The sequence below is a fragment of the Camellia sinensis genome, chromosome 7 (genome assembly GCF_055761805.1).
Source record: "Camellia sinensis isolate YWXY chromosome 7, ASM5576180v1, whole genome shotgun sequence".
NCBI lineage: Eukaryota > Viridiplantae > Streptophyta > Magnoliopsida > Ericales > Theaceae > Camellia > Camellia sinensis.
Window position 1 is genome coordinate 142948452 of NC_138967.1, and position 13752 is coordinate 142962203.

Genomic DNA, 13752 nt, shown 5'->3' on the forward strand with positions numbered 1-13752 from the left:
CAGATGAGAATCATGTAAAATTAAATAAATAATGCTCTCATAGCATAAACAAATTTAGAGGCCATTTGATCCAACTCCCACTAATCAGAATCTACAAAGTAATTTTCCATATAGCCAACCATCTTAACAAAAATAGTCAATATGGACCTATTTTCACCAAGCAATCACAAAAGGGTCATTCATGATTTAGATCAAACTGCACTTACCAATTTTGAGATGAACTTGAGTGATTTATATTTTTTGGTTTAGTTAGCTATTTATTTTTAACTGAGAATATTTTTGTCATTTTTAGCCATTTTGGTTTTGCTAGTTATAAATTGTGTAATCTAACTCTGTGGGTGAGCTGTCAGGGTTAATGTAATAATATTATTATTTTCTCTGTAAACTTACACTCCCCAAGCGTCCATTCAGTTGTTAGGAAAAGGAAAAAAAAAAAAAGTCCAGGAAAATCAATCTTCCCACAACTTTTTCCATGTTCATTTAGCAAGAAAGTAGTGGGACTCATATTTTTAAAAATAAAAATAAAAAACACTATTGAGAAATTGCAGACCATGCTGCTTGCAGACCAGATCAAGTGTGAACTCTCACCACAACAATTATCAAGTACATATCCCACCATATAAGAAAATCATGAGAGTCAATTTTCTTTCATGATTAGCTAAAATGCTAATACATTTAATGGTAACCTACAGAAATCAAATAAATTTCAAATACTCACAGACTAACCTCTTCTTATGCAAGAGTTGAAAATGACACCCTCTAAAGTTATATATGCTTGATTAAGTAGTTAAGCACAAATTAGAATTATGGACAACATAAAGCATTAATTGATCCAAAAATACACTCACACTAACTAACTAGAGTAGCAGAACACTTGCTAACCTGAACCCAGGTGTGTACTGATTTCTGAGCAAGCATGTTTATCTAGCAATTATGCTAAGAGCTTTGTAGATTTCCCAGCAGACAGAGATATGTGTATGTTGAAAAAAATTCTTTAAGCAACCTCTGGCAGCACATGGTCAAGGTGTTTTAGGGCATGTAGGAGTGACAAAAAAGTGATAAATAACTCATGTGCATTTCAAATAGGTAACTAGTAGGAAATTTTATAATACTAGACTTTGGATATCAACTAAACAATAGGTACAAATAAAGTCCCAGTTGAGATTCAAGAAATACCACTAGAGAGTCGAGGAAGTCCAAAACTACTTTAGGTTCAGCAGTCAATATACGTTATGCTTCCTCTACTGTCGATAGGTTGTATATACCAGGTCCCGTCTTCTTTTTCACCCAACTCACAATAGCATCCCTACAAATAGATGAGTAATAAGACAATAAGACAACGGTATTGTTCCATATTGTTCCAACCACCTACAAGAGAAACAAAAGTCAGAGATGCTAAACTGACCATCATACAGAATTTCCACCCAAAAAAATGAAAAAACACAATACTGTTTCAAAAACTGGTAAATCTTGTCTCATACTGTGCAATCTTAAAAAATAATATGGTTGTAAATAAAATAAAATAAAAAATTGGATAAGTTGTCACTTTTGAAGTGAAATTTATTATAGTTATAAAGAACTAATATACATGCTTAACTGTGTCCAACATAAAGCTCACGTTTGCTTAGTGAATAGTAGCTTGCCTCAGAAAGTGCCCTGAATCCACGATCCCTTGATATCTAGCATTCCAATTGATATTGTTGTATCAAGATTTAAGTTTCATGTATAACCATTAAACAAGATAGTTTGCTATATTCTGGCCCAAACTAACATAAAAAATGCCACAAGCCAAAGCCCCTAAAAATAAAAAAATAAAAAAATAAAAAAAAAACACAAAAAGAGAAGTCATGTTACAATTAATAGTGCCATACCATGTTATTGGCAATTGCCAGAGTATGTGAAAGCCTGACAGAGAACTGACATGAAGATGAAATCTTTCTGTGAGAAAAGGTCAAGAAAAGAGCCAACTTCGATTGTTTTTCCATCAAGAGTTCTAATAGAATAAAAGCCACATCCAACCTAAGAAAAAAATAATAAGCTTTTTCCCACCCCATCAAAAATAAGAGCTAAAGTACTTGAAGGATAAAGAAGTAGCAGGTTAAAGGAGATACCACTTCCATAGTGTCATTCCCAAGACCCTTTCCACCCATAGAGAGAGTGTTCATACATACGTACACAATCATCTCAGTCGACAGTAGAACATTGAAAGAGTTAACATACAAATAATCTAACAAATTTGAATTGTTAGGAGAAAATAACAGCAGAATCTTCAAACATTCTAGTTTCAAAGATGCATCCAATTTGAAAGTCACTTCAATGGAGAACTAGAGAGCAATTATACACCGAACTAGAAAAATAGATTATGAAATCAATGTGGTAGAAGTAGGGCAACTATCAACATGAAAACACAATGCAGTGTTCAATAACAAAGAAAAGAACACTCAAAGACTGCAAGTACTTTAAAAGAATTCCAGATATATAATTTACTCCCTAAATGAAGTACAAAAATGAAAAACCTATACCATGTAGGTGTTTTTATCCTCCATCACATTGAACTTTCTAAGAGCAGAACTGATGCATTTGTTATGACATTTCTCTGTAGTGGGCCAAAAATGATGAGTGGCCTAAAAAGAGATATTAAACCCCAAAGAAAAAGTACATAAGATGACAAGAAAATATGAATCTCTCATTTGAAACTCTTGCCAATATGAATCTTAGCATACTTTAACTATCCAAGACATTGTTGGATCATCATTGTCAGCAGGTCAAAAATAAAGCAGATTTATTTATCAAAAACAAGAAAATAAATAAAGCAGTTTTAAGTGAATCTCAAAGTATTTCTACTCTTCTAAGAATAATTCAGTTCCGGATAAATATTGTCTGCAGAACATTGGTCCTGTCTTAACTTTTGTACTAGTTGAATCTAAAATAAAGAAGGGAAAGGATAACTAAGAGATTAGAACTTTGGAATACCTGGTAGAGAGCTAACTCCTAAGATTGAACAGTCTCCTCAAATGTACAAAGGGAAGAGTCATCCCATACCATTATTGAACCATACCAACCATGAAAAATTTAAGTCCATGTTTAAATGCATATTATTCACTAGAAAAACAGGTTAGAACAGTTTGTGGGCAGGACATTGACACATATGTGCATCCTCAACCCAAATCAACCAATTTATATTCAAGTGTCAACCCAACCCAACCCAACAAATATTCCCTCAATCCTCATCCTTACTAACCCATGATCTAATTACTTCATACCCAACCAGTGAATATTTTGGCAAGGAACCTGTTATCTCACACACTGCCACCTAAGAACCTCCACAGAATCTTTGACGACATATTTCATTATGACAATTTAAAAAAATAAAATAAAAATAAAGAGAGAGAGAGAGAGAGAGAGAGAGAGAGAGAGAGAGAGAGAGAGAGACAGAAGGAAGAAGAAAAAAGAAAGAAATGTTATGCATTAATGCATTAATATTTGAAACAAGTACCATCTTGTTAAGCAAATCCAGCGGTGGGTATACCCAGCCTTTTAATTGGCCACAACCCACATACAATCTCCATCTACATGTTATTGTCTAATTAAAAAAGGAAAATCCTTATGCATCATAGCAAGCTTATACACATCTAAGGTCTAACTGAAGCTCCTTGGCTGCTTAAATACAGTTAACATGATTCTAAAGACATAATTTGAAGAAATTCACTTTTAAAATAGAATATGGCACATCACAACAAGTAAACCAGACATTCATTATCTTCAGATCAAAAAGAAGGTTGATATATGCACCTATGACCAAAACATAACACCAGCCAAAAATGCAAGGGTGTGTGCACTATTTCATTCTCTGCGTTGAGACCCATGTACACAAGGAAGTCTCTTGATCTCTGGAGTAAAGAAGAAAAATTAGATACAGAGAATAGTGCTGTAGCACAACCAATCCATAATCTAACAACAAACCACTCACCTTCCATTATTTGTTGCAACACTATTTCATTCCCTGCGTTCACAATCAGTAATGAAATAGTACCACAGACACCATAATATACACACCATGGGAAGGTTAAACCAATAAATTAATGTTTCACCTACATTTTTTCCTTCACCATAACAAAAGTTATTCATCAATGGACTTGAAATTGCAAGTTTTAAATGCTCAATTAAATGATGCTACTATCACAAGGGGAGAAATTATGCTGAAGTCAGGCACAACTAAAAGTACAATAGGCATCCATGAAGTAACTAGTTAGTCTCTATCAATTCATCCTAATTGAGTGCACTAATTCTACACAGCAGACAAACCCAAATGATCTTACTTTTCTTGTAGTGACTCCTTGTAACTTGACGTTGTTGCAGCTATTGATCACAATGTGGAACATCTGACTATTTAGCGATGTTAGCCCGCTGACCACGACGTTGTTTGAATTGCTGAATTCTAGGGTCTGCAGTTTAATGTTTCAATTAATTACTTCAATCAATCATCTAAGAATAAAAAAAGCAACTAAATTAGGAAATATATTGTTATTGGTCCCCACAAAATATAACTATTGATATTGGTGAAGCACTAAAATCAAACTTGTCTTATTTAATTCTAAAATAAGACTAAAATATCAAATATTACCGTGAACATTCATTTTTATTTCTTATCTCTTATATATATGTCTATATATCTATATAAACCCTATCACTTATAAATCATTATCCATAATATGCTATATCATCTTTCATTTTTATTAGTATTGTCATTTTTAAAGTTGTAAAATTAACCTGCCCATTGTTCCTCCTCCTTTGCCACCTCCCTGATTTGCCCTGCCCCCAATATGATTTGAGGCGGGGGTGCGGCACTACAAACCACTCCCCGCTGCCATCCCTAGTTGTGATTTATAAACATATGATGAAATGCAATATATACTCTACCTTGGTAATAATAGGATCAAGATTGCCAAGTACATACAGGATGGATATAACTGAGATGCAGCCATCGCTAGCCTTGTGGATATAACTGAGATGCCACAAAGAGTTAAAACATTGTTGGTTGGGAGGACATGAGGAGCAATATTCTCTTTTGATCTTAAATCTCTGTTTCAGTGTCAAAAAAAAAAAAAGATGAAGAAGAAGAAAAATTGGAAACTAATTTCTTATACCTTCTCCCCTACTAAAATATGAAATTAAAAATTGCTAAAAAATTAATAAAACAACATATATATATATATAGTGAGAGAGAGAGGGGGGGGACATATACCCTCTAGCTGTATGGCTGTAGGAATGGCAAAGGTGCGGAGAAAGAAGAATGCAGTGGCTATAATAACCAAGAAGGTGAGTAGGGCAGCCATTGAAGGTGCAATTCGGTTTAGAATTCAATTGCATATCTAATATTACTATAAAGGCTAGGGATACTCTTTGAGATCGTGTTTGGATTATAAATTATTATTATTTTTTTTTAAAAAAAAGGCAATGATAACATGAATAGAACATAAATTAATTGTTTTTCTTCATTTCGCTTTACCTTTCTAAATGTTGTTAATTAAACGAAGAAGAATCACTGAACTGAAGAAGAATCACTGAACTAAAGAAGAATCAAAGAAGATCACTGAACTGAAGAAGAATCGAGAGAGATTTGAGTGAGAGAAAGAGGGAGCAACTAACCTCTGATCGAAGAAGACGAAGAGTTCCAAATCCACGGTGATAAATCACAGAGCTATGCTCAAGATCAAACTTCGAAATCGCAATCCGAGATGAATCACCGAACTGAAGAAGAATCGAAGAAGAATCACTGAACTAAAGAAGAATCGAGAGAGATTTGAGTGAGAGAAAGAGAGAGCAACTAACCTCTGATTGAAGAAGACGAAGAGTTCCAAATCCATGGAGATGAATCACGGATCTATGCTCAAAATCAAACTTCGAAATCGCAATCCCGAGATGAATCACCGAACTGAAGAAGAATCGAAGAAGAATCACTGAACCGAAGAAGAATCGAGAGAGATTTGAATGAGAGAGAGAGAGAGCAAGGAGTGAGCAAGAGATTTGAGTGAGTGAGAAGGAGACGGCGGTGCTCAAAATAGGGTTTTCAAAATATAAGTTTAAAGAGATAGAAGAGGGTGTGAAGAGAGACAGGGAAGAGGGTGTGAAGAGAGACAGGGTTTGGAGGCGCTTTTTAAACATCTTCTATTTACAAAACGGTACCGTTTTACCTAACAACAAAGGCGACGTTTAAAAAACGCCGTTAATTATCAAAAAAAAGTGACGTTTAATAAAACGTCGTTAATTAAACGTTGTTAAATCCTCATTTTCCTGTAGTGTATATACTGAGAATTAGTTAATAATTCAAAACGTTTGCCTATTGAACCCCCAATCTCTTCTTCATTGCAAGGATCTAAGTGTTGTTCCAATAAATATTTCTTTCACAACGCTTATATAAAAAATTATCTTTAATTAATAATTTATCAAAATTAACTCAATTTTTTTTTTTTTTTTTTTTTTTTTTTTTTTTTTTTATGTATATACCTTAATGCCATGAGGATGACATCTACCAGATTTTGTTGGTGTCATGAGCTCTACTACTCATATATATTACTAGCACAATAACAACACTAAAGATGATAAACAAAATATGGTAGATACATATAATTATCATAGAATTATTGATTTGGAAAATACTAAGAGTATGTTTGGATCTTAAATTTGTGAAAAGATTAATGGATGAAAAAGAAAGGAAGGAAAAAATGGATGAAACAAAAGCTAAATTTTTTTTTAACAAATCCGTTCCCCCGATTTCTTATTACAATTTTTGATTGATTGAAATAATAAAACCCAAAATTTTATGTGGCGTCAATTCAATACAATTAAATTTCTTTTAATCTTTTGGTTGCCTAAGAAAAATAAAAAGAAAATGGATTTTATTTTCAATTTTATTTTTTTTATTTTTTTGTGGCTTTGGTTATCCATAAAAATTGAAGAAGTAGAAGTAATTATTATTTTTTATTTTAACAAATTCAAAATTCAAAAATAGTATTAAAAAAGGATTACCAAAATTTGAGCACAAGGAGTATATGTACATCATTTGCCTATCCAAAAGTGCAACCTACATGTCTGCGTGCCCATTTGAAAAGCAGCTTTATTTTAATGTATATATATGTTGATACTACACAACACTTTTTATTTATTTATTTATTTATTTTTTAATCAGCAAAATAAAACTTTATTCATGAAGAAAACAATATACAATTGAAAATTTTACATCAATAAAGCAAGGAAGTACATCGACCATCATAGCTAAACTCAACAATCTCAACTACGTTGGCATCGCAGAGATAGCTCAATCATATGCTAACACTTAACCCAAGATTGGTGAGAGTCCAATCAAAAACAGCCAATAAAACAAATAAAAAACAGAACACCACCATGGAAAATTAATTCCCAAAACTTCAATTACACACCCAAGGCCAAAAATAGCTCAGCATCAGCATCAACATCAGCAACAACACTCTTGTTCAACACCTTGCTACACACAATAGCATACCTGTTGTAGATTAGAAACTATATGTCATGTATTGAGTACTTCAACTCTTTCAAACTTTAGTTGCTGACTTTAGGAAGGGAATGGACACTAATCTTTATCACATTGAAAGAAGTAGAGAAAATATTTACTTTATATTTCATTTATATGGTCCTCACCTTTTTATTTTCCCTTTTCAAATCCTTGCCTCAATCCATGATTCAAACATAGTACAAATGTCTTCAAAAACTTTTCTAATTTCTTCAAATTATAAGAATTAAGTTAGGTTGTTTAGAGCAACACATCATATGATTTCAAAGATACATCATATGCCTTACAAACTTGTATGCTTTATTAACAACTCATTTGGGCAACGTATATAATTATCTAACCCCAAGTTCAAATGAAACCTCTTCTTCATCCATAGCATAGGTCAACCATTCATACTACAAGTCCCATCTCTCATACCATCTCCAAACCAACATAAGATAGCAAAAAATAATCCAAAATATGATAGAGGATGTTAGAATGGTTGAAAGAAAAAGAAAACTGTATATCTGTGTCTATTGAATTGATTGAATACAATAGGAAAGCTTGTATTTATAGGTTGAACACAAACTTATATAAGTATAGAAGGAGACAGAGATACAGAGAGATAGAGACACAAGGAGATAGAGAAAAATCTAAATCTAATATATACATTAACAGCCCTCCTCAAACTCAAGGCGCGTAAGCATCAACTAACTTTAGTTTGGAAACTAGATCACTGAAATGACTACGGAGATGAGCCTTGGTGAAAATATTAGCAGGTTGATCAACAAAAGAAATAGGAAGAAAATGAACAGTGCCACGTGTAACATGTTGTCAAATGAAATGACAATCAATCTCAATATGTTTGGTGCGATCATGGAAGACGTCATTGTGAGCAATTTGAACAGCACTCTGATTGTCACAATAGAGAGAGGTAGCACTAGGAGAAGAAACACTCATATCAGCAAGGAGCCAGCGAAGTCATAAAAGTTCCTGAGTAGTGTCAGCAAGAGCATGACACTTAACCCCAATACTAGAATGAGCAACAAGAGTTTGCTACTTGCTACGCCAGGCAATAACAGAGTCACCCAAGAAGAAATAGAATCCTGTAGTAGAACGGCGATCAGTAGGATCCCCTACCCAATCTGCATCAGAAAATGTGTGTAGCTGTAGAGATGAGTGTGCTGAGTAGTGAAGACCATGAAACATAGTTCCCTTGAGATAGCACAAAATGAAAACCAGAGCATCATAGTGCAGAGAGCGAGGAACAGCCATGAACTGACTGACAATGTGAACTGCATAGGCAATATCTGGACGAGTAACTATGAGATAAACAAGATTGCCAACTAGTTGACAATATAAGGTAGCATTAGACAACAAGTGACCATCAAGAGGTGTGAGACGAGTCTGAGGATTAACTAGGATAGGAGCAGTCTTGCAATCGGTAAGAGCAGTATGGACCAAGAGATCAGAGGTATACTTGGCCTGAGTGAGAAAGTAACCAAAAAAATCATGAGAAATTTCCAAGCCGAGGAAGTAACTAAGCAAACCTAAATCTTTCATCTCAAATTGGTGACTGAGGAACTGTTTGAGACTAGAGATATCCACTGTGTCATCCCCGGTGATGATCATATTATCAACATAGAGAAGAAGAATAATAATAACACCACGCTCTGTCTTGCGTATAAACAGAGCAGAATCATAGGCACTGGAAGAGAATTCAAAGTCACTAATGGTAGAACTGATCTTGGCAAACTAGGCACAGGGAGCTTGTTTCAAAACATACAAAGCATGGCAAAGTTTATAGACCTTGGTGGACAGAACTAAGGAACCAAGAGGAGGCTGTAGATAAACTTCTTCAGTGAGATCGCCATTGAAAAAGGCATTCTTGGCATCCATCTGACAAAGACTCCAATGACGAGTAGCAGCAGTGGCAAATAGGCTACGAATTGAGGTAAGACAAGCAACATGAGCAAATGTTTCCTCGTAGTCAATCCCATATTCTTGAGTAAACTCCCGAGTAACAAGACGAGCTTTGTAATGCTCAATGGAACCATCAGAGTGGGTTTTGATCTTGTAAACCCATTTGCAGCTAACAACACTCTTGCCAGGTGGAAGGTCAACTACATCCCAAGTATGAGCTTTATCTAAAGCTTGCAGTTCATCACTCATAGCTTGCTGCCAAGAGGGTTAGACAAAGCCTCTCGATAGGAAGTAGGTTCATGAGAAGAAAAAATAGTGGAATCAATAATAAAATCACGAAGAAGTACAAAAGGTTGTGTTACCCGAGTAGAATGACGAAAAGGTACCTCTGGTGTAGAAGATAATGTAGTAGAATCAAGGGATGTATGAGGCTCACTGAGAGGTGGAGCAGGAATAGAAATAGGAGCAGGAGCAGGTATAGAAGCCGGCTCAGGATCAAGGAGTGAAGCAGCAAGACCAGCAGACGGAGCAGAATCCTCAGGATGGGTTGGAGTCATCATGTTAGAAATAGTGTCTGTATCAAGCTCATCAAATAGAAGAGAGAGATCTATAAAGAATGGTGTAGTGAGAGGAGTGGACAAATGAAACTTAGATATAGAGGAGAACATTTTGTGTTCCCAAAATACTACATGACAGAGACTCGAAGACAACGAGAAAGAGGATCCCAACAACGATAACTTTTATGTTCAATCCCATACCTGAAGAAGCAACACAAACGGGAGCAAGGTTCTGATTTGGTATGTTCATGTGGTTGAAGAAGAACAAAACAAGCACATCCAAATACACGAAGACTAGTATAGGCAGGAGGTTTGCCACACAAACACTCATATGGGGTTTGATTATTGATGGTCGGGGAAGGAACACGGTTGATAGTATAGACTGCTGCGAGAGCAGCTTCTCCCCAAAAACGTTCAGGACAAAAAGAAGAGATTAAAAGAACATGAACAGTGTCGAGGATATGGCGATGTTTGCGCTCAATACGACCATTTTGTTGGGAGGTACTAGGACTAGAATAATGAGAAGACGTACCATTTTGACAAAGAAATTTCAAAAAATGAGTTTCTTTGTATTCCTGAGCATTATCAGCATGAAAAATTTTGATGGTGGAGGAAAACTGAGTTTTGACCATGTGAGAAAAATCATAGTATATTTGGTGTAACTCAGAGTGAGATTCCATAAGAAATAACCAAGTAAAACGAGTGAAATCATCAACAAATATAACAAAGTATTTAGATTCCCCCATAGTGGTATTAGGTGAAGGCCCCCAAACATCAGAGTGTATGAGATCAAAAGGTGCATGAGACATTGAGGTACTAGTAGTAAATGGCAAGGCAGGCTATTTTACAAGTTGACAAGATAGACAGTCTACTTTATCATTTGGAACATCACCTAACTGACCACTTGAAACGAGAGAGCGTAAACGACCAAAAAACACATGACCTAACCGAGAATCCATAAAGCAAGAGGAGAACTAATAGTAGCAGTAGTAGCAATCTCAACATTGGAAGGACCAAATGAGGGAATGCGAAGGTGGATGAGCTCGTATAGACGTCCATGTCGATGACCTATCCCAAGGGTTTGTCTCGTCTTCGAATCCTACACAACACAACCAGTTGGAGAAAATCGAATAGTGAGGCCAAGATCACAGAGTTGACCAATAGAGATAAGATTAAGGGTAAGATTAGCGATCAGATAAGTGTGAGGGAGAGAGACATTAGAGGTAGAAATATGACTGACACAACTAACATGCATTTGAGACCCATTAGCAGTATGAATGCTAGGTAAATTAGACGGACATGTAGTGGAAGAAAACAATGTAGGGTCAGAGGTCATATGGTTGCAACAAGCGGAATCAAAATACCAAGAAGAGGTACCCGGAGTAACTGAGAGAACAGTAGAGGGTGTACCAAAGGTAGACATAACCTTTTTGACAATAGCTTTAATGTCCTGAAGAATATAGGGTGGTGACGAGGCAACAACGTATGAGAAACCAGAGACAACTGTAGTAGATGCAAAATGTGCTGAAGAATGATCTCGGTTGTATATTGTGGAGGGTCTAGAATAGCGACTGTGTTGAGGATAACTGTCTAAACGAGCCATGAGATGATTAAATAATGAATCACAAGGGAGAACCAGTGATGGCGGAGTAGAATTGGACAAAACAGAGTGCACCAGTGAATCCGGAAGGTCGAAAATAGCTGAAAAAAGGGTCTAGTGTGCAGAGATGACGTTAGCAGGGGTTGGATGACGTCAGCAGGTGTGTGACTCACGTTAGCAGGAAGTGCGCAGTGCAAAATAGCAGCAAATGGCGCACAATAGCAGCAGACGCGTGCAGCGTACTGTAGTGATGGCGCTGATGCCTTTAGGGCTAACGTCAGCAACAACTGTAGCGAAGGGATGCGCGCGTGAGAGACGCGTAGCTTGTGATCGTGTGGCAATCGACGTGTGGTAGCACGTTCAGATGCTTATGGCGTCGTGAATGACACGCCTATAAAGAAGTGACGTGTGAGAGCGCGTGTAGCCTTCTTTTGGGGCGTGGTTGGTGGTTTTAGAATCGTTTGGAATAGAGGAAGACGATGGTTGTCACAGGTTTGTGTTTACGGCCACTGGAATTGTCTGAAAATAACGATGAAGCAATGCTAGAACAAAGATAATAAAGTATCTGGGTGATGGAATGAATGCTGTAGTGCCACTGTGTACGAGACTAAGCACAAAAAAAAGGCTATAAGTGTAGAACCTTATGCTCTGATACCATGTTAGAATGATTCAAAAAAGAAAAAAAGAAAACTATATATCTATGTATATTGAATTGATTGAATACAATAGGAGAGCATGTATTTATAGGCTGAACACAAACTTAGATAAGTATAGAAGGAGATAGAGATAGAGATAGAGAGAGCTAGAGATACAAGGAGATAAAGATAAATCTAAATCTAATATATACATTAACAGAGGAAAATAAAATAAATAATGCAATCCCATCATCTCATTAAAGTATGACTAATTTAAACATACAAACAGAATAGCACTATAATTATGAGTAAATCAAACTAAACGAAACTATGTCTTGTGTGCCAATCAATTGAGATCAGCTATATGATTTTTTTTTCTCTCCATTATGCTCTATCAAGTGTTATATATATACTCAAATAATTTAAACAAATTCCTATATATGTATATATATATATTTTACTATTCTTATTCCATGTCAGTTTAGTCTTTTTCCCTCCCTAACATTTTCATTTATGGTGATCAACTCTTTTTCCATCCTATGGTTAACTAAATCCTAATTCTCTTAATCTATACTGTATATTAAGCAAAATTCTTTTTTTGTCTAAAAGACTCTACGAGTTTCAAGACATTAATATAAAAATCCCTGAGATATTTATTTGTGATTATGATTCAATTTTAAATAATGAATAATAATTTCGATCAAACAATCAACAACAAATCGGCATAATGATTTAACATGAAAAAAAATAACAATTGGACTCCTCCAATTGTGATAAAAAAAAAATCACAGGCCAAAGCCACAAAATAATCTACTACGAAGATAAAAAGAAATTACATATGAGAACTCTCAATTATGAGTAATTTTTGTATGCAGATATGGTATATGTCATGTTGTATCTTCTATTATTATGATTGACTTTAACAGTATGATCTACTACATTTATGTTGGGTGTTTGGTGAACATTAGAGGGCATATACATTTGTGATTGGTGGAAGGTAGTGTCACGTGGTACACCTTATTGGCATACTAAAATTTATCCTTAATTACCTAGCGAAGCCATGCCCGAATTGAATCGAACCCGATGTGCCTCTTCCACCACCGTCTTCACCTCAGAATTGCTTTGCCCAACGTTGAATCCACAACACCGATGTTGAATCCATGACGATGAGCCACTCCGGAACCCACCAAAACTTCAGGCCCAAGTTTCCTAGAATCCACCGATGAACACCTCTCTCTTTTTGTGAATGAAGGAACAAAAACAACCCTTGATGTTTGTCAATATGTAGTTCGTTGATCAATTGATCATTCATATATAAACACCCTCCAATATAGAACACTTTATTTTTTACTCATCTTTGAAAATCTGGGCAGGTTGAATCCTAAAATAGTGAATAGTTCACTTTATACTAAATAGAGCTGCGAAGATCACTTGAGCGCTCACTTTACCGCTTGAGCGGTGTGACTAAAGGCAGTGCTCACTTATAGGCTAACCACTTGAGCGCAACAT

General features: G+C 35.5%; 1 protein-coding gene across 1 annotated transcript in view; it reads left to right on the top strand.

Moving 5' to 3' along the window:
• LOC114319699 (uncharacterized) overlaps positions 1-13752 on the top strand; it is a 37206-nt gene that overhangs the window by 1852 nt on the left and 21602 nt on the right. The window lies entirely within an intron of this gene.